Consider the following 21,242-nt stretch of genomic DNA (forward strand, 5'->3'; position numbering starts at 1 on the left):
GTCTTTAGTTGTAAGATGTAATACTTGACGAGGTCATTTAACAATGAGATAATGATAACTGCTTTAAATTCTGCGATGTAATATTGAATTGTAAATGGAATATAGAATTTTACCATCTTTCTCGAGATAAGTCCACTGAAGTAATCGTCTTCAGTATTAGTTTTCCATATGAACCATTTTTTTTAAATTATCATACATGACTTAATTTTTTCAGCTCTTCGCTGTCAGTTTTGAGATATGACTTGTTCATAATTTGTCGTCGAAATTGTGAGACGTTACTCTGCCAGCAGTGTCATCGGCCAGTTGTGACGGGGTTGTGGAAGCGAGTGGCGATTTAAATACGTTGATCAGTTCATTATGGGAGATGGTAACCAGTTAATGTCATGGCTGTCGTTCTTATAATTGTGGCGTAATGCTCGTGGTTGAGAATATTGATTCTCCACAATTACTGGGTTAGTAGTATGTTGGTACCTGAGGCATATCGATTGAATATGTAATTTGATATGTATGTTTAATAGGCTAGGTTATAACGACGATACTTTTTTTTCTGCCTCAGAATAACTGAATTTATTTAAAGACACGGGTTTGATGAACTCATGAATGTAAACAGTGAGGTACATGGCTTCCGTTGACGAACGAACACCGGAGGGTGTGTGAGGGGGGACCCTTTTCCTTCATTCCCCATTCTGCTTTCTATTCCCAGATCGAGCCACACTCGTGAACGTTCAGATGTACACAGTATTTAGAACGTTTGACCACCCTTCGAGGAAGGGGAGGGTGGGGTGTTGTTAGTTCACAGTGTGACGCATAGCTTTTATTTCGCATGTGTTAATCCCCTCGCTGAAAATTTCATAGGAAAGTACTTTGTAATGATGATTACCGAGAGACTTGACTTGTGTGGCGCCAAAGCAGGATCTCGGGTTCCGTGTTGCACGATGTCCAAATACCCATCGAAGTATTGATATGGTACCTCTTGGAACTATTGTGTTGTAACTGTTATCGTTCCTGACCTTGATGCATTCACGGGCTGGCCAGGCTCGAATCGCAATAGGCTCGGAATTCTGGTTGCGGCAGTCGACTTAGCTGCTCATCCACCATAGGAGTTAGGCGATTGAATGGGAACCTGGCTCAGGCTAGGATATATATATATATATATATATATATATATATATATATATATATATATATATATATATATATATTATTTTATACTTTGTCGCTGTCTTCTGCGTTAGCGAGGTAGCGCAAGGAAACAGAAAGAATGACCCAACCCACCCACATACACACGTATATACATAAACGCCCACACACGCCCATATACATACCTATACATTTCATCGTATTCATACATATACATACACAGACACATAGATGTACATGTACATGTGCGTGCTGCCTTCATCCGTTTCGCCGCCACCCCGCCACACATGAAATGGCACCTTCCTCTTCCCGCACGCGCGAGGTACCGCTGGGAAAAGACTACAAAGGCCACATTCGTTCACATTCACTCTCTAGCTGTCATGTGTAATGAACCGAAACCACAGCTCCCTTTCCACATCCAGACCGCACAAATCTTTCCATAGTTTACCGCAGACGCTTCACATGCCCTGGTTCAATTCATTGACCACGTCTACCCCGGTATACCACATCGTTCCAATTCACTCTATTCCTTGAACGCCTTTCACCCCCTCCCCCCCAATCGCTCAAAATCTCTCCATCCTTCCACCTCCAATTTGGTCTCCCACTTCTCTTCGTTCCCTCCACCTCTGACACATATATCCTCTTGGTCAATCTTTCCTCACTCATTCTGTCCATGTGACCAAACCATTTCAGTACATCCTCTTCTGCTCTCAACACACTTATCATCACCTCACATCTCTCTTACCCTTTCATTACTTACTCGATCAAACCACCTCACTCCACATATTGTCCTCACACATTTGATTTCCAACACATCCACCCGTTAAGGGGATGGCCTTGTTCAGAAGCTCAATTGCCCAAGGCGTCGCAACTAACATTAAAGAAAAAGAGGGGCTGTTAGTGTCACGTACGCATGCAAATTCAATACCACGTACACTATTATCCGCTAAAAAGAAAAAAAGAAAAAATGATACGCCAAATTTCGTGGGTCACAAAATTTTAACTTCGACATACGGAACAGCTCAGTGGGCATCATCCCTACACCTTTATCCTCTTTACGTCCTCGGCAACAATGGTCTTTGTACTAACCCTTATGGGTCAGGTCTAACGCCTATTCACACCAATGACCTTTATGGGTCAGGTGTAATGCCTTGGTATAGTGATAATGAGTTTCCTGACCTTTACAAGTCCATTAAAACGCTTCTTCGCTAAACCCGGGTTAGGGTGCTGATTTTTCTAGCAAGAAGGAACGCAGCAAAAAAAAAAAAAAAAAAATCCCCAATGTTTCCTTCATTGAATGATGAAATTGCTCGTATCAACTAGTATGAAAACCTGTGTATAACCCGTGACCCAGTTATCGTAGGTGGATCATCAACTCGAGAGAGGCAAGTGAGGGAAATTCCTACAGTACTTCCTGCGGGAGGGAACCTCAGAAGGGGTGATAATGATGACTGAAGTTTGTCCATCGTCGTGCGGCTGGCAGCGCGGGTGGGAGGATCCATAGTAATTTGTGATAATCGTAGCAACCAAATTTACAACCCGGTTATGAGAACATTAACTGTTGTAATGTCATTCATAGGCATCGTATTGCACAAGCCACGTTCGTCTTTAATAACGGATATAAATGAACAGTACAGTAGCAAATTCATGACTGTGTATCGAGGATAGAATGTGAGGAAGGAGGTAAATTATATGGTAACTTTTTCGAAGTTGTATATACATATTTGAAAATATCAGAAAAAAACTAATTGTGCTCGAGGGAAAGTAAGAATACATTATGTATGGTCGCGTTGTATGGGACAATCAAAGAAGAAGGAAATGTAACAAATGGCGAGCACGAATGATGAGGGAGTAGGGGCTCGTCAAAGTCTTGGCCATATGAGAGGATATTACTGCTCTGACTAATGGCAGGCCAGGACGACCTCGTGCGACCCCAGTTCGATCCCTGTACGCCGAGATAACATAACGTCATGACGTAAGACGGATTGTATTTCATAGGGAAATGGGAAGACGAAGCTCCCTCCTTGATGGGTGAAATGCCCTGGACAATCAGGGGTTGTTGGTTGGATGCGCTATCGACACGAACGTAATATACTTTGTATATTGGACTTGCGTTACGATAACCAAAGTTGATAAACCTGACCTGTTTATAACCATGAAGGTCCAACAGCATACTCACAGCCGTCCGTTACCGTATGAGGCGAGGGATAAAAACGATGTAACGTCGGTAACAAAGGCACGTATGTTATACATGGCCTGGCAGTCCCTCTACCTCCCCTCCTGCCTCGGTGATCATTAATTTGTCTGGGATGACGTGAATACTGCTGGTTGCTGCCGCTGCCTCCGTTGCTGTGCCGCTGCTGCTGACATTCCAATCCCACTGCTGTTACTGCTGACACATTTGACCCGTATTACTGACACTGCTGACGCTCTTCATCTTACTGTTGATAACTGTTTGCCGCATTGATGTTATTTCTGATGCTGTTGACTCCACACTGCTGTTCCTGGTGACATTGTTGGCACCATTGGTGTTACGGCGGGAAACTGCTGACACCATTGCTGTCACTGCTACTCTTGGTCCTGCTGCCGTTACTACTGTGTCTGTTGTCTCCACAGCTATTACTGCTGACACTCTTGTCCTCAGCTACTGTTGCTGCTGACACGACCCTACTGTTCTTACTTCTAACGCTTGTTACTTCTGAAACTGTTGGCTCTACTGTTGTTACTTCCAGCACTTGTTGGCCCGACTGCTACTTCTGAAACTGTTGGCCCACTGTTGTTACTGTTGAGTATGATGGCCACAGTGCCTATTACTGCTGATACTGTTGACCCCACCGCCGTTACTTGACACTGTTGACTCCACTGCTGTTACTTTTGACACTGTTGACTCCACTGCTGTTACTTTTGACACTGTTGACTCCACTGCTGTTACTTTTGACACTGTTGACCCCACTGCTCTCACTTGACAATGTAGACCCCATTCCTATTATTGCCAACATTATTTACCCCATTGCTGTTACTGCAGAGACTTTGACACCACTGCTATTACAGCACACTGACGACCACTGTTGTTCCTGTTGACACTGTTGATCCTGGTGGTTACTCCTGACACTTGATTCCACTGCTGTTACTTTTGACGCTGTTGTTATCAATGCTGACTGTGTTGACCCCACTGCTGGTAGTGATGATCTTTTGACCCCATTACTGTTACTCTTGACCCCCGACTGTTACTCCTGACATGGTTGACCCCACTGCTGTTACTACTTACCCTGTTAACCCTATTCTTGTTGCTACTGACACTGTTAACCCCATTGCTGTTACTACTGATGTCATCAACTCCAGTGCTCTGACCACTGATGTTCCCTCCCTGCCGTACCTACTGACACTGTGACTCCACTTCTGTTGCTGCTGACATTATTGCTCCTGCTGCTTTTCTGCTGACCACCATGTTGATTAGACAGTTGTTACTGCTGACACTATTGACCTCACTGCTGTTACTGTTGGCACGATCCCACTACTGTTACACCTGACAACTGTTAATCCCAATGCTGTTACTGCCGACCTCATTAATCAATGCTGACTGTGCTGACCCCATTTCTTTTACTGCTGACTATAGCTATATTGACCCCATTTCTATTCTTGCCGACCAGGGGCCAAGTTAGGATTTTTCCCTCTAAGGCTGTCATCTGTTCTTGACACTTCCTTGCTAATACGGGAAATGGCTTTTTTCATACATATTCAAATGACAGATACATATGTAAAACAATATATCGGATTTCAAATCCCTATCTTGTGGAGGCGAAGGTGAAGATTTGCAATGGTAAAGGTTTTTGGAAAAGAGGAAACAGTTTTGGTAAGAAGAGAGCGGTTAGAGTATTTGAGCTTGGAAAAGACGCGTGGAGAAATACCAGGAGAGTGAGTGTAGAATTGCAAGAGACAAGAGTAAATGAAGCAAGGGGAGTGGGTGAAGAACAGGAGGTATTTAGGAAAGCAGTGTTGGCATGTGCGAGAGATGCGCTTGACATGCGAAAGATGTGAGGTGGAAAGGTTAGAAAGGAGAGTGGTGTGTTGAGAAAGTAAAGTTTCTGATGAAAGAGAAAAGAAAAGCATTTGGGTGGTAATTAGGGAGGAAGGAATCCAAATGATTGGAGGATGTGTAAGAGAAAGTGGCAGCAGGTCAAGAGGAAGGTGCAAGGGGTAAAAAAGAAGGCAATTAAGCGTTGGGATGAGTGAGTATCAGCAAACGTTAGGGAGAATAAGATGTTTGGAATGGAGGTTAATAATGTGCAAAAAATAAGAGAATAAATAGGAACATCGGTGAAGAGGGCAAAAAAGGAAACAGTTACAGTTATTGATGAAGCGAGTATTTTGAAGGAATGTTTAATGTGCTTGATGATAGTGTGACGGATGTAGGGTGTCTAAGTCAGGGTGGTATGTGAAGTGAGAGAAGTCATGGACAATGGTTTGGTGAAAACAAAAGAGGTGGTTAAAGCCTTGCATAAGATAAATCTGGCAAGACGGCTGGAGTGGATGGCATTGCAGTTGAACATATTAAAAAGGGGGTGACTGTTTTGTTGACTGGTTGGTAAAGATGTTCAGTGAATGTAGGGATAATGGTGAGGTGCCTGAGGATTGGCAAAATGTATGTATAGTGCCATTGTGTAAAGGCAAAGGAGATAAAGGTTCACACTACAGAGGTTCCAACAATGTTATATGGTTGTGAGGTGTGGGCTAGAGTTGTGCGGAGGAGGGGGGATGTGCTGGAAATGAGATGTTTCAGGACAATATGTGGTGTGAGGTGGTTTGATCGAGTAAGTAATGAAAGGGTAAGGGAGATGTGTGGTAATAACAAGAGTGTGGTTGAGAGCAGAAGAGAGTGTTTTGAAATGGTTTGGTCATATGGAGAGAATGAGTGAGGAAAGATTGACAAAGAGGATATATGTGTCAGAGGTGGAGGGAACGAGGAGAAATGGGAGACCAAATTGGAGGTGGAAAGATGGAGTGAAAAAGATTTTGAGTGATCGGGACCTGAACATGCAGTTGGGTGAAAGGCATGCAAGGAATAGAGTGAATTGGAATGATGTGGTATACCGGGGTCGACGTGCCGTCAATGGATTGAACCAGGGCATGTGAAGCGTCTGGGGTAAACCATGGAAAGTTTTGTGGGGCCTGGATGTGGAAAGGGAGCTGTGGTTTCAGTGCATTATACATGACAGCTAGAGAGTGAGTGTGAACGAATGTGGCCTTTGTTGTCTTTCCCTAGCGCTACCTCGTGCACATGTGGTGGGAGGGGGTTTTCATTTCATGTGTGGTGGGATGGCCACAGTGAGTTAATCAGCCGATGGCTGCCACCCACTTATTAATTTGCACTAACACAACCTCCTGTAATCCACTTTCATTTTTTCCCACATCAGTCTGGGGCTTACTTCTGTACATTCTTGCAAACTTTTATTTTACATTCCCACCTTGTTAGTGGTTTTTAGATAGCCTGTATGTAATGCAGAACTACATTTTTGTGTACTTTGCATTTGGATGTGATAAAAATATTCTTTTAAAAAAATCTGTCTATGCATACAGAGGAAAAGTTACTCTGATGTACTGCACACTGTAATTGTTAAAATTGTTATGATAGATGATTGCAGAAATAGTGTCCTAGCATATTATCGTGGTGTCAAAAAATTTCCTGCTGCTCTTCTGTCTGTTTCTCTAATGCCTATTACAATCTGGGAACTCCAGTCAAGGTGGTGGCCACAGGAAGAGTCTTACAATTATCCCTGTTCTTTCATGTCTCCCTTCCTTACACCATTCCACTCATTTTTCCATTTCTCTCCCTTCTATACTGCTGCTCATTTAACGGGCATGTGGTTATATCTTGCACTGCCTTGTTCAGGAAATACCAGATAGTGAAGCATTTCCAGCAGAAACATCAGGGATTATCAGTTTATAAAAGTGGAGAATTAAAAGGTACACAGGAAATAATAGCCTAAACAAAGGTTAAGAAGAGCATATTTGGGAAAATAATATGTAATTTATCTCTACGTTCACAGTATTCATTCCCTTCAATGAAAAAAAAATATATTTTCGTTTCACAGCATTCATTCCCTACAATAAAACAAGAATAGATATATTTTCTAATTACACAATACTCATTCCCTTTATTAAAGCAGAAAAAACACATTTTTACCAAATAGTAACTCCAGGTTATGCATTTCCTTATTACTCTTCCAGTTCTACAGCATAACTATAATGGATAAATAATCCTAATGAAAGATGCATGCGCAAACTAGGAAACATAATAAATCCATGTTATGCTTTTCTTCATTTTTAATTCTGCAGCATAACTATTACCAAGAAAATAACTAATTAAATATACAATACACAAACTCAAACAGCCTGAGATAAAAACATTATCAGATTCAACTAAATAATTTGATTTTTTAAGCTACCCATTATTATTACTTTTTTCATATGCATTCACCATTTCCTGCATGTGCAAGATAGTATGAAGAACAGATGAGTTAGCCTTAGGGGGAAAATCCTCATTTGTCTCTTTTCTCTGTTCCTCCTTTTGAAAAGTAATACAGGAGGGGAGGAGTTTTAGCCCCAGCTCACTTCTCCCCAGGGATATTATTATTACTATCATTATTATATTTTTGTCATTTTTTGTCTCTGTAACAAACAGGGCTAAGAAGATCCATACACTTGATAATACTAGGTTAAAAACTTTCTGAATTAGATCTTGAACTTATATTCTGAGAACTGAGTAGCTTTTGAAAGCAATTCTTATATATAAAAAAGTTATGTTGCATTATAATACAGAGTACAAGTAATGGGTTATTATTGTTCATATAAGTTGTAGGCCGGTTAACATTGGTCACTCATGGAAGCATTACCACAGGCAAAGTATTTATTTACAATGAATGATCAATTAATGGTGTCACACACATCCTCCAAACCCATACTTTCCTCTAAAGATTGAGTTTTTTTTGTTACTTTTTCTTCCCTTTCCCACCTTCAATCTTTAGTTTTCTTCTGTGACTACTTTACTTTTTAGTATTCCTGCAGAGTAGAATATTCTCTTCTGGGAATGACATGAGCCCCTCTTGTGTTAACAAACTAAATTTCCCTAATTTTCCATCATGTCTTAAACACTGCTTTTTGGGTTTTCAAGACTGAAAACTCTGCATCTACAATGTTTGAAGAAGAACCTTCATGCACCAATCTTTCATAAATGTGGGGAAAAGCAAACACACCAAATTCTTATTCACTAGTTATGATTATTCCCAAAACCACTGTCTCCATAGAAAAATGATCTTGGCCGATCGTTCCTATGACTCATTCCTTCATCATCACTGTTCCTTTTGTAACCACCATGGTCATGTCTGTCACCTTCGTCATTAAAGTTCCTTCTGTAACCACCACGGTCATGTCTGTCTCCTCTAAAACTCTTTCTGTTACTTTCATAGCCCGTCCTATCACGACTGAAGTCCCTTCGATCACTACCGTAGTTTCTCCCATCATTGCTATAATCCCTTCTTACGTCATCCCAACTTCCCTTATAATCCCTATAATCTCTTTTCCTTTCGTATTCACCACCATTATCCCTTCCATCTGACCTATTATCTCTGCCATATCGTCCATGTCTATCATCCTGGTAACTTGGCCTATTTCTGCCTCGGAAATTTCCATGATGTCTGCGTTGAAACCTCTCTGCTGGCAAAATTGGAGGTTTTGGTACTGGTTTACTACAGTGCTGGAAAGACAATATAATTTTTAGGAATATAAACACACAATTGAATAATGCTTCATTTACAGTATGGTGTAAGAATTAACATCTTTAGGCACTAAAGATGCCACATATAAGTGGGCACTAATGACTTATGTCAGATGAATTCCACCCCCTTCTATGAAAAAAAAAAAAAAAGTCAAGTTTTTGAAGCAACTTTTACAGTCTCCTTTATACACATTTTACTCGACTCCTAATCTAAAAACATGAAAAATACTCTATATAAATGCAGAATTATAATTATCACTCTTGAATGGTGCACTTACCATTTATTATCTTCTTTTTCTTTCTTTCACCTTTGCCAATTCCTGCATTCACATGAAAGTGCCGGGAACAAATGAAGAAAGACTGCATTTACTCACATCTTCTCTTGCTGGCAGGTACAATGCACCAAACCACAGCCCCGTATCCACAATTAGGCCCCACAGACCTTTCCAATGTTCCACCAGCCATTTCACATGCCTCGTTCAGTCCACTGACAGCACAACAACCCCTGTACACCAAATTGCTACAATTCACTCTATCCCATGCACAACATTCACCTTTCTGCAAGTTCAGGCCCTAATCTCTCAAAATCTTTTTTTCTCTACACTTACATCTCCAATCTCCATCTTACGTCTACCCCTTCCTTGTTCTCTCCACTTTAGACACATGTATCCTATATGTTATCTCTCCTCATTCTCTCATGTCCTACCCATTTCAGCACATCTTCAGCTCTCTCAGCCACATTCTTATTACCACACCTTTCTATTACACTTTTATTACCTGCTCAATCATACCACCTCACCACATATTGTTCCCAATCATTTCATTTCCAACACATCCATCCTCCTCTGCACATCCTCATCTATAGCCCATTTCTCGATAAGACTAATATACCTTCAAACATCCATTTTCACCCTCCCAGATACTGACCTCTCCTTCCAGACATTCCTCAATGCTCCAAGAACCTTTATCCCTTCACCTGCCCTATGATTCACTTCTGCTTCCATTGTTCCATTTGCTGTCATGTCCTCTCCTAGGTATCTAAAGCACTTCACTTTATCCCAATTTTCTTCATCCAAGCTCAGACCTCAACTAACCCGTCCCTCTACCCCGCTAAACCTAATAACCTTGCATTTATTCACACTTACCTCCAAATTCCTCCTTTCTCACACTCTTACAAACTCTGTCACCAACTCTACAGTTTCTCAATTCCAACCTCCTACCAGTAATGTGTGATCAGCAAACAACTACTCACTTCCCAGGTTCTTTCACTCTCTTCAAGACTCTTACCTTACCATCCCATCTGTAAACAAAAATAAACAGCCATGGTAACATCACACATCCCTATTATGGACTCACCTTCACTTGCAACTACTCACACTCCTCTCTTCCTACTCTTACACACAGCATGATAAAAACTTCTCAATACTTTTAGCAGCTCTACTCCAACACACTATATTTATTTGTCAGACCTTCCACAAGGCATCTCTGGAAACCCTATCATAAGCTTTCTCCAGATCCACAAATGCCACATACAAATCCATTGGTTTAAGTACTTCTCACACATATTCTTTTATTCTTTAAAGAAAACACCTGGTCCACACAGCCTCTACCATCTCTGAAACCACACTGTTTCTCCTCAGTCTGATGCTCTATACATGCCATCACCCTCTTAATCACAACTCTCCCATACAACTTCCCAGGTATAATACTAAACAAGCTTATAATTCTGGAGTTTGAATGCCAACCTTTTGTTCCCCTTGCCTTTATAATATGGCGCTATCCATACATTCTGCCTCCCCATTAACCCATACATACACTGAAAATGTGAACTAGTCAATCAACAACAGTCACACCCTTTATTAAGATATTTAACTGCAATACTATCAAGGCCAGCCACTTTGCCATATTTCGTTTTATGCAAGGCTTTCACCACATCTCTCTTCATCAAACCACTCTCCATGACTCCCTCACTTCACATACCTCTCAAACCCAAACACCCTACAACTGCATCTTATCATCAAACATGTGCAATAATCCTTCAAATTACTCACTCCATCTCCTATTCACCTCATCACTACCTGTCATCACTTATAAAAATATATTTGGTACCTTTCTATAATACATAGATTATTACATAGTTCCTTCGGCAATGTCTTACCCAATTCTATAACTAAAAATGAAAAAAAAGAAAGATATAGGGTGTTTTGGTTGAGGTGATGTGTGAAGTGAGAGGGTTAGGAAGAATGACTTGGTAAACATAAAAGAGGTAGTGAAAGCATTGCGAAGATGAAAACCGACAAGGTTTGGATGGTATTGCAGTGGAATTTACTTAAAAAAGGGAACGACTGTGTTGTTGACTGGTTGGTAAGGATATTTAGTGAAGTTCCTGAGGACTGGCGGAATGCATGCATAGTACCACTGTACAAAGGCAAAGGGGATAAAGGCGAGTGCTCAAATTACAGAAGTAAAAGTTTGTTGCACTCAAATTACAGAGGCATAAGCTTGTTGAGTATTCCTGGGAAATTATATGGGAAGTCATTGATTGAGAGGGTCAAGGCATGTACAGAGCATCAGATTGGGGAAGAGCAGTGTGGTTTCAGAAGTGGTAGAGAATGTGTGGATCAGGTGTTTGCTTTGAAGAATATATGTGAGAAATACTTAGAAAAACAAATGGATTTGTAAGGAGAAGGCATATGATAAAGAGTTGATAGAGATGCTCTGTGGAAGGTATTAAGAATATATGGTGTGGGAGGCAAGTTGCTAGAAGCAGTGAAAAGTTTTTATCGAGGACGTAAGACATGTGTACGAGTAGGAAGAGAGGAAAGTGATTGGTTCTCAGTGAATGTTGGTTTGCGGCAGGGGTGCATGATGTCTCCATGGTTGTTTAATTTGTTTATGGATGGGGTTGTTAGGGAGGTGAATGCAAGAGTTTTGGAGAAAGGGGCAAGCATGCAGTCTGTTGTGGATGAGAGGGTTTGGGAAGTCAATCAGTTGTTGTTCGCTGATGATACAGCGCTGGTGGCTGATTCGGGTGAAAAACTGCAGAAGCTGGTGACTGAGTTTGGTAAAGTGTGTGAAAGAAGAAAGCTGAGAGTAAAGGTGAATAAGGGCAAGGTTATTAGGTATAGTAGGGTTGAGGAACAAGTCAGTTGGGAGGTAAGTTTGAATGGTGAAAAACTGGAGGAAGTGAAGTGGTTTAGATATCTGGGAGTGGATGTGGCAGCGGATGGAACCATGGAAATGGAAGTGAGTCACGTGGTGGGAGAGGGGGCAAAAGTTCTGGGAGCGTTGAAAAATGTGTGGAAGTAGAGAACATTATCTCGGAAAGCAAAAATGGGTATGTTTGAAGGAATAGTGGTTCCAACAATGTTATATGGTTGCAAGGCATGGACTATAGATAGGGTTGTGCAGAGGATGGTGGATGTGCTGGAAATGAGATGTTTGAGGACAATATGTGGTGTGAGGTGGTTTGATCAAGTAAGTAATGAAAGGGTAAGAGAGATGTGTGGTAATAAAAAGAGTGTGGTTGAGAAAGCAGAAGAGGGTGTATTGAAATGGTTTGGTCACATGGAGAGAATGAGTGAGGAAAGATTGACCAAGAGGATATATGTGTCAGAGGTGGAGGGAAGAAGTGGGAGACCAAATTGGAGGTGGAAGGATGGAGTGAAAAAGATTTTGAGCGATCGGGGCCTGAACATGCGGGAGAGTGAAAGGTGTGCAAGGAATAAGAGTGAATTGGAATGATGTGGTATACCGGGGTTGACGTGCTGTCCATGGATTGAACCAGGACATGTGAAGCATTTGGGGTAAACCATGGAAAGATTTGTGGGGCCTGGATGTGGAAAGGGAGCTGTGGTTTCGATGCATTATACATGACAGCTAGAGACTGAGTGTGAACGAATGTGGCCTTTGTTGTCTTTTCCTAGCGCTACCTCGCACCCATGCGGGGGTAGGGGGTTGTCATTTCATGTGTGTTGGGGTGGTGAAGGATATGGATAAAGGCAGCAAGTGTGAATTATGTATATGTATATATATGTATATGTCTGTGCATGCATATATATGTATACAGTGAAATGTATAGGTATGTATGTAATGTGCGTGTGTGGATGTGTATGTGGGTGGGTTGGGCCATTCTTTCATCTGTTTCCTTACATTACCTCACTAATGCGGGAGACAGCGACAACATATAATAATAATAATAATGAATAGTATAAAAGAAAGAAAATAATAACAATAATAATAATAATAATAATATAATTTTTTTTTTTTTTTTTTTATACTTTGTCGCTGTCTCCCGCGTTTGCGAGGTAGCGCAAGGAAACAGACGAAAGAAATGGCTCAACCCCCCCCATACACATGTATATACATACGTCCACACACGCAAATATACATACCTACACAGCTTTCCATGGTTTACCCCAGACGCTTCACATGATTTGATTCAATCCACTGACAGCACGTCAACCCCGGTATACCACATCGCTCCAATTCACTCTATTCCTTGCCCTCCTTTCACTCTCCTGCATGTTCAGGCCCCGATCACACAAAATCTTTTTCACTCCATCTTTCCACCTCCAATTTGGTCTCCCTCTTCTCCTTGCTCCCTCCACCTCCGACACATATATCCTCTTGGTCAATCTTTCCTCACTCATCCTCTCCATGTGCCCAAACCACTTCAAAACACCCTCTTCTGCTCTCTCAACCACGCTCTTTTTATTTCCACACATCTCTCTTACCCTTACGTTACTCACTCGATCAAACCACCTCACACCACACATTGTCCTCAAACATCTCATTTCCAGCACATCCATCCTCCTGCGCACAACTCTATCCATAGCCCACGCCTCGCAACCATACAACATTGTTGGAACCACTATTCCTTCAAACATACCCATTTTTGCTTTCCGAGATAACGTTCTCGACTTCCACACATTCTTCAAGGCCCCCAGAATTTTCGCCCCCTCCCCCACCCTATGATCCACTTCCGCTTCCATGGTTCCATCCACTGCCAGATCCACTCCCAGATATCTAAAACACTTCACTTCCTCCAGTTTTTCTCCATTCAAACTCACCTCCCAATTGACTTGACCCTCAACCCTACTGTACCTAATAACCTTGCTCTTATTCACATTTACTCTTAACTTTCTTCTTCCACACACTTTACCAAACTCAGTCACCAGCTTCTGCAGTTTCTCACATGAATCAGCCACCAGCGCTGTATCATCAGCGAACAACAACTGACTCACTTCCCAAGCTCTCTCATCCCCAACAGACTTCATACTTGCCCCTCTTTCCAAAACTCTTGCATTTACCTCCCTAACAACCCCATCCATAAACAAATTAAACAACCATGGAGACATCACACACCCCTGCCGCAAACCTACATTCACCGAGAACCAATCACTTTCCTGTCTTCCTACACGTACACATGCCTTACATCCTCGATAAAAACTTTTCACTGCTTCTAACAACTTTCCTCCCACACCATATATTCTTAATACCTTCCACAGAGCATCTCTATCAACTCTATCATATGCCTTCTCCAGATCCATAAATGCTACATACAAATCCATTTGCTTTTCTAAGTATTTCTCACATACATTCTTCAAAGCAAATAATAATAATAATAATAATAATAATAGAAAGTTAAGAGTAAATGTGAATAAGAGCAAGGTTATTAGGTACAGTAGGGTTGAGGGTCAAGTCAACTGGGAGGTAAGTTTGAATGGAGAAAAACTGGAGGAAGTAAAGTGTTTTAGATATCTGGGAGTGGATCTGGCAGTGGATGGAACCATGGAAGCGGAAGTGGATCATAGGGTGGGGGAGGGGGCGAAAATCCTGGGAGCCTTGAAGAATGTGTGGAAGTCGAGAACATTATCTCGGAAAGCAAAAATGGGTATGTTTGAAGGAATAGTGGTTCCAACAATGTTGTATGGTTGCGAGGCGTGGGCTATGGATAGAGTTGTGCGCAGGGGGATGGATGTGCTGGAAATGAGATTTTTGAGGACAATGTGTGGTGTGAGGTGGTTTGATCGAGTAAGTAACGTAAGGGTAAGAGAGATGTGTGGAAATAAAAAGAGCGTGGTTGAGAGAGCAGAAGAGGGTGTTTTGAAATGGTTTGGGCACATGGAGAGAATGAGTGAGGAAAGATTGACCAAGAGGATATATGTGTCGGAGGTGGAGGGAACGAGAAGTGGGAGACCAAATTGGAGGTGGAAAGATGGAGTGAAAAAGATTTTGTGTGATCGGGGCCTGAACATGCAGGAGGGTGAAAGGAGGGCAACGAATAGAGTGAATTGGATCGATGTGGTATACCGGGGTTGACATGCTGTCAGTGGATTGAATCAGGGCATGTGAAGCGTCTGGGGTAAACCATGGAAAGCTGTGTAGGTATGTATATTTGCGTGTGTGGACGTATGTATATACATGTGTATGGGGGTGGGTTGGGCCATTTCTTTCGTCTGTTTCCTTGCGCTACCTCGCAAACGCGGGAGACCGACAAAGCAAAAAAAAAAAAAAAAAATATAATAATAATAATAATAATAAATATATGCATCATTACAGTTCATAATCACACCACATAACAGATGCCCTTCTGATGCAGTTACCATTTACTATCTTCCAATCATCAAAATATTCTTTCTTTCATACATAACAGAGACAGTGCCATGAACAGACAAAGAAAAGGCCTAATTCGCTCACATCCTTTCTCTAGCTGTCGTGGGTAATGCATCAAAACTCCTGCCTCCTAGGTCCCACAGAACTTTCCATCGTTTTTCCAGACTTTCATATGCTCTAGTTCACTCCATCTGTTAACAGGACATCAAACCCTGTATAGTACATCAAAATGCTCCGATGCACTCTATACCATGCATACCTTTCACATTTGCTGCACATTCAGGCCCCAAGCACTCAAAATCTTAATTACTCTATCATTCCACCTCCAATTCAGTTCCCCTTCTTGCCTCCTCCAGTTCTGACACATACATTCTCTTTATTTTGCCAACCTCTCCTCACCCATTCTCCCCATATATCCAAACCTTTTTAGCACTCTCAACCATACTCTTCTTCTTATCACACTTCTCTCTTACCCTATCGTTTCTTACTTGATCAACCCTCCTCGCACCACAAATTGTCCTCAGACATAATTACAGATTATGAACATTGTTCAATCTGTGTGCTCAGCCTTTATCATCCTCTCCTTGTCAAAATAGTTTTAATTCATTTTATATTAATTTTTACATTTTCCTTCAGAAGCATCTTAACAAACTCATGGTCCTAAAAATATTGTTATACTAACGAAAACAATGGGGGACAAAAAGAAAAATTTATGTCTTCCAAGCTGCCAGTGTTGAAGGCCTGAGCTCGGACGGCATCTTACTAGGATCTCACCATCCACATGAAAGTCTCATTTCTTAGTGTGCATGATCAAATCATATCAGTAAAGTTGAAGAAAGAGTGAGTGATGATAGACAAAGCAGAGATTTCAAAGATGAATCGAAAAAGTAATTACGGAAAAGTGACACATGAGCAAAAAATGCAGTACTTGTAGTCATCAGCAAAACTACTTGTGGCTTTGAATAGAGGCTTCACTGGTTCACTGACTAACTAAACAAAAGTGTAGTATATACCACCCTATTCTGTCATATTAACTTCAAAATGAAAATTTTTAATATTCATAATGCACTCAAGCACGTTCATGTGAAAATGATCGCTGTGACATCTTGTGGTAAAAAAAGAAACAACACAATCCACCCTTTTGTTTCTCCTTACAACAACCTTACACTAATAATGTTTGATATGTGCCAAAATTAACAATTTTAAAAGGATTTTTAAACAATATTATATGCACTAAAACATGACTACTTACTGCCATGAAATCTTTGTCATTTTCAGAATAGCGTTCTTTTGCCTTACTTACCGCCATGAAATCTTTGTCATTTTCAGAATAGCGTTCTTTTGCCTCCTCCTCAAGCTGAGCTAAGTATTCTGAATCTAATTCAATCATATCAGAAGCAACAGTCTCTTGCAATTCACTTGCCATGATCTTAGTACTTCTGGTGCTTTGGTAGGCCTATAAGAAGTGAATCTGAAACTGAAAAATGAAGATTCAAATACATATACAGACTTAAAACACTGTGGTGTACTGTAAATAAGATGCATATAAATAAAGGAGTATATGAGAAAGAATTAAGGTAACACTAACCACTTTATATGTCCAGGTTCAACACCACTGACAGCACATATCCCCCACATATCACACTAATCCAATTCACTCTAATCCATACACACTTCTAACACTCTTGATTGTTCAGCCTCCTTTACTCTATACTTCCCTTATGTTCTTGTTTTTTGTTCCCTATTTCTCCCTCAACTTCTGATACATAAATCTTATTTACTCCTTTACTCATCCTTTCTGTGGATTACTAAAGAGCCTGTGAGATTCAATATACTTAAGAAAATGAAAGACTTCAAGGATTTTCAAGAAGGTAAAAAATCAGAGATTAAGAGAGATTGCCCCTACAATTACAAGTCAGCTTTTTTGGGGATGAACTGTGCCAGTGTAAGTTTCTAGTACTTGATTACTTACTTCCTATCCAAGAAGTCCCTTCTGTCATTACAAGGCTCCCATAAAACCAAGAAAGCTGGCCCCATCCACCAAGCAGGACCACTGGCCATAAAATACAATAATGTGTGTGCATCTATGTACAGAGACTCTAGGGCAACGAGTAGTAAGTTTTCGTGTCTTTGTTGTGGTCTATGCATCAAAGGCATAAAGGGTCTTCGGGTATGTTGAAATGGTAAACATGCGATTGTCCAAGACAATCGCATGTTTACCAAATGGCATCCTAGCTTAGTCTCTTCGATGTATATCAACTGACTTTTATATTTCTCTCTTGTGTCTCCCCTGATGATGTGATTATTACATGAAAGTGCACTTGGGAACTTATCGTGTTTCATTTTCCCGTGGACTCATGGGAATATTTTGATCATGCGCAAAATTGTGATCCTTTCCAATATATACACATGTACATATTCATATTTGCTTGCCTTCATCCATTCTTGGTGCAACCCCGCCACACAGGAAACAGCATCACTACCCCCTGCTTCAGCGAGGTAGTGTCAGGAAAACAGACAAAAAAAAGGCCACTTTCGTTCACACTCAGTCTCTAGCTGTCATGTGCAATGCACTGAAACCACAGCTCCCTATCCACATTCAGGCCCTACGGACCTTTCCATGGTTTATCCCAGATGTTTCACATACCGTGGTTCAGTCCACTGACAGCACGTCGACCCTGGTATACCACATCATTCCTATTCACTCTATTCCTTGCACGCCTCTCACCCTCCTGTATGTTCAGGCCTCGATCACTCAAAATCTTTTTCACTCCATCCATCCACCTCCAATTTGGTCTCCTGCTTCTTGTTCCCCCCACCTCTGACACATATATCCTCTTTGCCAATCTTTCCTTACTCATTCTCTCCATATGTCCAGACCATTTCAACACACCCTCTTCTGCTCTCTCAACCACTCTTTTTATTTCCACACATCTTTCTTACCCTTACACTACTTACTCGATCAAACCGCCTCACACCACATACTGTCCTCAAATGTGTTATTTCCAACACATCCACCCTCCTCCGTACAATCCCATCTATAGCCCATGCCTTCAAACATACCCATTTCTGATCTCTGTAATAACGTTCTCTCCTTCCATGCATTCTTCATTGCTCCCAGAACCTTCACCCCCTCCCCCACCCTGTGACTTGCTTCCGCTTCCATGGTTCCATTTGCTGCCAAGTCCACTCCCAGATATCTAAAACACTTCACTTCATCTAATTTTTCTCCCTTCAAACTTACAACCCTGCTGAACCTAATAACCTTGCTTTTATTCACATTTCCTCTCAACTTCCTCCTTTCTCACACTCTTCCAAACTCAGTCATCAACTTCTGCAGTTTCTTACTTAAATCAGCCACTTGTACTGTATCATCAGCAAACAACTGACTCACTTCTCAGGCCCTCTCATCCCCAACAGACTGCATACTCGCCCCTCTCTCGAAGACTTGCATTTACCTCCCACACCATCCCATGAGTAACAAGTAAATAACCATTGTCACATCACCCACCCTTGCAGCATTCCGACCTTCACTGGGAACCATTCAATCTCCTCTCTTCCTATTCATACACATGCCTTATGCCCTTGATAAAAACTTCTCACTGCTTCTAACAGCTTACCTCCCACACCATATATTCTAAGACCTTCCACATAAGATCTCTATCAACCCTATCATATGCCTTCTTTTCATCCATAAATGTCACATACAAATCCATCTGTTTTTCAAAGTATTTCTCACACACATTCTTCAAAGCAAACACCTAATCCACACATCCTCTACCACACTGCTTCTCCATAATCTGATGCTATGTATATGCCTTCCCCCTCTCAATCAATACCCTCCCATACAACTTATCAGGTATACTCAACAAACTTATACCTCTTTAGTATGAACACTCACCTTTATCCCTTTGCCTTCATACAATGGCACTATACAAGTCTTCTGCTAATCCTTAGGCACTTCACCATGATCCATACATACAATGAATATCCTCACAACCAATCAACAATACAATCACCCCATTCTTCATAACTTCAACTGCAATACCAGTCACCTTCCTACATTTCATCTTCTACAAGGCTTTCATGAAGATGAGTTTCTTGAAGAAAACTTCAACAAACTCATCTCCATGACTATCTCACTACACATACCACCTCGAAAAAAACATGCTACATCTGACACTCTATCATCACACATTTAACAATCCTTCAAAATACTCGTTCCATCTCCTCCTCACTTCACTACCTGTTATCACTTCCCCTTTTGTCTCCTTCACCAATGCTCCCATTTGTTCACTTGTCTTTTGCACATTATTTACCTCCTTTCAAAATATCTTTTTATTCTCACTAAAGATTAACAATATCTTGCCCCAACTCTCATTTGGCTTTTTCAACCCCTGCACTGCTCTGACCTGCTGCTTTCTCTTATACATCTCCCAATCATTTCACTCTTTCCCAGTAAGTACCACCCAAACTCCTCTCTTTTTCTCTTTCAATAGCAACTTTACTCCTTCATCCCACCATCCATTACCATTTCTAATCTGTACACCTGGTTTGATCGAGTAAGTAATGATAAGGGTAAGAGAGATGTGTGGTAATAAAAAAGAGTGTGGTTGAGAGAGCAGAAGAGGGTGTTTTGAAATGGTTTGGTCACATGGACAGAATGAGTGAAGAAAGATTGACAAAGAGGATATATGTGTCAGAGGTGGAGGGAACGAGGAGAAGTGGGAGACCAAACTGGAGGTGGAAAGATGGAGTGAAAGAGATTTTGAGTGATCGGGGCCTCAACATATAGGAGGGTGAAAGGCGTGCAAGAAATAGAGTGAACTGGAACGATGTGGTATACCAGGGTCAACGTGCTGTCAATGGATTGAACCAGGGCATGTGAAGCGTCTGGGGTAAACCATGGAAAGTCCTGTGGGGCCTGGATGTGGAAAGGGAGCTGTGGTTTCGGTGCATTATTACACGACAGCTAGAGACTGAGTGTGAACGAATGGGGCCTTTGTTGTCTTTACCTAGCGCTACCTCGCACACATGAGGGGGTAGGTGGTTGTTATTTCATGTGTGGCAATGGGAATGAATAAAGGCAGACAGTATGAATTATGTACATGTGTATATATGTATATGTCTGTGTGTGGATACATATGTATACATTGAGATGTATAGGTATGTATATTTGCATGTGTGGATGTGTAGGTATATACATGTGTATGTGGGTGGGTTGGGCCATTCTTTCATCTGTTTCCTTGCGCTACGTCGCTAACGCGGGAGACATGTATATACCTACGTCCACACACGCAAATATACATACCTACACAGCTTTCCATGGTTTACCCCAGACGCTTCACATGCCTTGATTCAATCCACTGACAGCACGTCAACCCCGGTATACCACATCGATCCAATTCACTCTATTCCTTGCACTCCTTTCACTCTCCTGCATGTTCAGGCCCCGATCACACAAAATCTTTTTCACTCCATCTTTCCACCTCCAATTTGGTCTCCCTCTTCTCCTCGTTCCCTCCACCTCCGACACATATATCCTCTTGGTCAATCTTTCCTCACTCATTCTCTCCATGTGACCAAACCATTTCAAAACACCCTCTTCTGCTCTCTCAACCACGCTCTTTTTATTTCCACACATCTCTCTTACCCTTACGTTACTTACTCGATCAAACCACCTCACACCACACATTGTCCTCAAACATCT

At 41.4% G+C, this 21,242-nt stretch overlaps 1 pseudogene; it reads right to left on the minus strand.

Annotated features, from left to right (window-relative positions):
• Positions 1-7,461: 7,461 nt before the first annotated feature.
• LOC139765218 (uncharacterized) overlaps positions 7,462-21,242 on the minus strand; it is a 49,926-nt pseudogene continuing 36,145 nt past the window's right edge.

This window comes from Panulirus ornatus, chromosome 53 (assembly GCF_036320965.1).
Source record: "Panulirus ornatus isolate Po-2019 chromosome 53, ASM3632096v1, whole genome shotgun sequence".
Taxonomy (NCBI): domain Eukaryota; kingdom Metazoa; phylum Arthropoda; class Malacostraca; order Decapoda; family Palinuridae; genus Panulirus; species Panulirus ornatus.